A 4,594-nucleotide genomic window follows, 5' to 3' on the forward strand; every position below is an offset into this window, starting at 1 on the left:
TTCTCTCAAAATCCTTAAGAGCTTGTCTTCCTCACTACCTGAAAGGTCAGATGAAATAATAACAGGTAACGTAGATGAATCACCTAAAAAAGCATACCTCAAGTGTTCAGGTAATGGCTTGAGCTCCAAGGTAGGTGCTTCCTCTATTGATGGTTTGAGCTTTCCTTCAGCATTCTTAAGGTCAGAAGTACCAAGAGGTTCAAACGGCATGTCCAGCTTTCGCTTCCAGGGAGAAGTGTTCAAATATTGTAATTGCTCGTTGCCATCTTCATCATTGCTGTCAAAATCCCCCACTAAGGCCTTTTCCAATACATCAGACATTAGCATGCGATCGAGTTCCGAAGTAACCGCAGAATCAATCACATCCACTTTTAAGCACTCCTCATCTTCTGTAGGGAATTTCATTGCCTTGAATACGTTGAAGGTCACATCCTGATCTTGTACCCGCATAGTAAGTTCACCTTTTTGCACATCTATCAAGGTACGGCCAGTAGCCAAGAAAGGCCTTCCCAAGATTATGGGAATCTTCTTATCTTCCTCAAAATCCAGAATAACAAAATCTGCAGGAAAGAAGAGCTTATCCACCTTGACGAGCACATCCTCCACTATGCCCCTTGGGTAAGTAATGGAACGATCAGCCAATTGTAGAGACATGTATGTGGGTTTTGGATCAGGCAGATCCAGCTTTTTAAAGATCGACAACGGCATCAGATTATTGCTTGCTCCCAAATCACAAAGGCACTTGTCAAAGGTCAGATTGCCAATGGTGCAAGGAATGGTGAAGCTTCCTGGATCTTTCAGTTTTGGTGGTAACTTTTGCTGCAGAACAGCGCTGCATTCTTCCGTGAGAGCAACGGTGTCAAGGTCATCCAGTTTCACCTTCCTTGAAAGAATACTCTTCATAAACTTCGCATAACTAGGCATTTGCTCCAGAGCCTCAGCGAAAGGTATATTGATGTGAAGTTTCTTGAACACCTCCAGAAACTTCCCGAACTGTCTATCCAGCTTTTGTTGCTGTAATCTTTTAGGAAAAGGTGGTGGAGGATAGAGCTGTTTCTCCCCTGTATTAGCCTCAGGCAGAGTGTGTTCAACAGTAGTCTTCCTTGGTTCCGCCGCTTTCTCCTTTTGCTTAGATTCTTCATCTCTAATTTCAGCTTCTACTTCTTTTGCCTTTTCAGCATCAACAACTTTTCCAGACCTTAAGGTAATAGCCTTGACTTACTCTTTAGCTTCCTTCCTTCCTGGTACTTCCGTGTCACTGGGAAGGGTGTCAGGTTGACGATTGAGTACTGCATTGGCTAATTGACCGATTTGATTTTCCAAGGTCTTGATAGAAACCGCCTGACTCTTGCATAACAGCTTAAGTTCCTCAAAATCAGCACTAGTAGGTGCATACTGCTGTGGTTGCTGGAATCTAGGTGGGTTAAACTGTTTACTCACTCCTTGCTGATATGGTGGCTGAATAGCAATCTGATTATTCCCCCAGCTGAAATTTGAATGATTTCTGTTGTTAGGATGATAGGTCGCTGGCACAGGCTGCTGTTGTCGCTAATAATTATTCACATACTGAACAGATTCGTTGATAAGAGAACACTGATCCGTAGCATGAGAACCTGCACAAAGCTCACAAACCATAACTATTTGATTAACTCCATATGTAGCCAGAGAATCAACCTTCATTGATAGCGCTTGGAGATGGGCTGCAATAGCGGTGGCTGCATCAACTTCCAGAATACCTGCTACCTTGCCTAACGTCATCCTCTGAGTTGGGTTTTGATGCTCATTTGCAGCCATCGTCTCTATAAGATTATATGCCTCAGTATAGCTTTTAGCCCATAAGGCGCCTCCAGCTGCTGCATCGAGCATGGGCCGAGATTGGGCCCCCAAACCATTATAGAAACCCGTGATCACCATCCAATCCGGCATTCCATGATGTGGACATTTTCTCAACATTTCCTTGTAGCGTTCCCAAGCCTCGCACATAGATTCTGTAGGTTGCTGTGCAAACTGAGTAAGAGCACTCCTCATAGCAGCAGTCTTTGCCATCGGATAAAACTTCACCAGAAACTTTTGCGCAAGATCTTGCCACGTAGTGATGGACCCAGCTGGTTCGGAATGTAACCAGTCTTTAGCCTTGTCCCTCAGTGAGAATGGGAAAAGCCTCAACTTGATAGCCTCATCAGTCACGCCATTATACTTAAAAGTGCTGCAGATCTCGACAAAATTCCTTATGTGCATGTTGGGGTCTTCAGTTGCCGCTCCTCCAAAAGAAACAGAATTCTGCACCATCTGAATAGTGCCCGGCTTGATTTCAAAGGTGTTAGCTTGAATAGACGGATGAAGGATGCTTGACTGAATGTCATCAATTTTAGGCCGAGAAAAATCCATAAGAGCTGGATCAGCTTGAACAATACGATCTCCCATGTTTACTGGTTCTTTCCGCTCAGTTCCTGAATCCGAATCCTCAAAATCTAACTTCTCCAAAATATCAAGAACTTCGTCTGTCTCCTCAGCAGTATCTAAAGTCCTCTTGCGAGCACGAGAACGAGTTTGCATAAACGCTTGCTAAAGTACCTGAAACACAACCGAAAACAATAATTAACTACTACGTCCTAATCACTGAGTCCTAATGACCAATGATGGTAAGTACATAAACTAAACAAATACGCCGAGTCCCCGGCAGTGGCGCCAAAAACTTGTTAGGGCGAAAACACACGCTAATATTCACGCAAGTATACGCGTTCGCAAGTAATATAGAATACTTTCTAGTTCGTTACCACAGAGACTCAGACTAAATTATTGTCTAATTAAACTCACTCACCAATGTATGATTACTTCTCAATGTTAAGACACTAACACTTAAGATTGTTGATTAAATATTAACTACAATTAACTGCTTAATTAATCACTTACTTAACACTTCAAATTATCAATAATAAAACACTCATGAGATCACAACTTCATTACTACTTCCTTCAATAGTCATTGTTATTACCTTTAGCATGTGACAGTGATGATATTAATCGAATAACACGAAACTAATAAAAGCCAACTTTCATTGTACTAATACTATTCTACCAAACATTCACAATTAAGATAGAAGTTGAATAGTCATCAATTATGTTGAGTTCCTATATGTCTACGGAAATTGACAACACAACGATTTAAGCACAAGTTATTCCTTTTGATTACATAGGGCAAATAAAACTGTTAGAGTTACCCACTAATCATGCACAACGTACATGAACCTATGCTAGCATGGCAAATTCTAAATCTCAAGATCCACCGTCGCTTCACAAGAAATTAACACCCTATCTTATATGTTCGCGACGCACATAAGACGAATACGCACAACCAATACTAGATATCATACAATCATCACACACTAAAGTATTAAACAATTAACTAAAGAATTCCATAATAAATCCGTTGCAACCCCATGATCATGATTAGCCCATAATAGCACTTATCGTCATCATGGGTTCATATGAAATCATGATAAACAAACTCAAGAAAATAATAACTAAACTAATTATATTAAAACAGAGTACGTCACAAGAGTAAATAAGTTCAAAGTAAGAAAACTAGCATCCAACGTTACAACGAAACAAGAATCACAAGAAAATATGCTTCCTCTTCGTTGCGGTGTGCTAAATCGGTCTTCTTCCTTATCTCCTTTGCTCCTTGCGTAAAAACACGATCTTCTTCAATTCACGCTTGTGAAAACGTCTCAAATCTACTTATATAATAGTCCCATAAAACTCAGATTATATAGAAGTGGAAACCAAACAGAAGTAGAAGTCCTGAAATAATATATCTTTTTTCCCGACCCTGCGCGGCCGCTCAGCATAGCTGAGCGGGCGCTCAGCTTGCTGCGCGGCCACTCAGCAATGCTGAGCGGGTGCTCAGACCTCTACTGGAAAAAATCTGATTTTGCTCCGTTTCTTCGCCGTAATCTGTCCGTTTCTTTCCTCTCGCAATGGTGAACACATGCCAAGGCTTATTCTTGATGATTCCTCCCCCGAAATGCAACTAATACCCTGAAATGCATAAATACTAGAAAAACACATCAAATACACAAAATACTTGATTTCAAGACACCAATTTAAGCCATTTTAAGACGTTCTAAGTGGTATAAAATGCCACTTATCAATAAGCCAACCAAGCTCTCTGTTGTAGTTGCAGATCAGCCAGCACAGATAGTACCAAAGGAGAAAAGTGAATATACAGCTGAAGATATCTCATCTATTGCTAAGGATGCAAATGTACGACATTTGTTGCATAGTGCCATTGATAATGTCATGTCAAATAGGGTAATCAACTGCAAGACTGCAAAGGAGATATGGGATGCCTTGGAGATAAGATGCCAGGGAACTGATTCAATTAAGAAGAACAGGAAGACTATACTTACTCAAGAGTATGAACACTTTGACTCAAAACCTGATGAGTCACTGAATGATTTATATGATAGATTTGTCAAACTCTTGAATGTCCTGTCACTGGTGGATAAGGAATATGATCTTGAAGAGACTAATCTCAAATTCCTTTTAGCTCTTCCTGAAAGTTGGGATTTGAAGGCCACAACTATATGAGA

At 40.7% G+C, this 4,594-nt stretch overlaps 1 non-coding gene across 1 annotated transcript; it reads left to right on the top strand.

The window, feature by feature from the left end:
• The first annotated feature begins 1,924 nt into the window (after window positions 1–1,924).
• On the top strand, window positions 1,925–2,031 carry LOC141662355 (small nucleolar RNA R71). The gene has a single exon (XR_012550476.1). It is a non-coding gene; the product is annotated as a small nucleolar RNA R71 (small nucleolar RNA).
• Window positions 2,032–4,594: the final 2,563 nt, after the last annotated feature.

Source organism: Apium graveolens, chromosome 5, assembly GCF_009905375.1.
Source record: "Apium graveolens cultivar Ventura chromosome 5, ASM990537v1, whole genome shotgun sequence".
In the NCBI taxonomy this organism is placed as follows: domain Eukaryota; kingdom Viridiplantae; phylum Streptophyta; class Magnoliopsida; order Apiales; family Apiaceae; genus Apium; species Apium graveolens.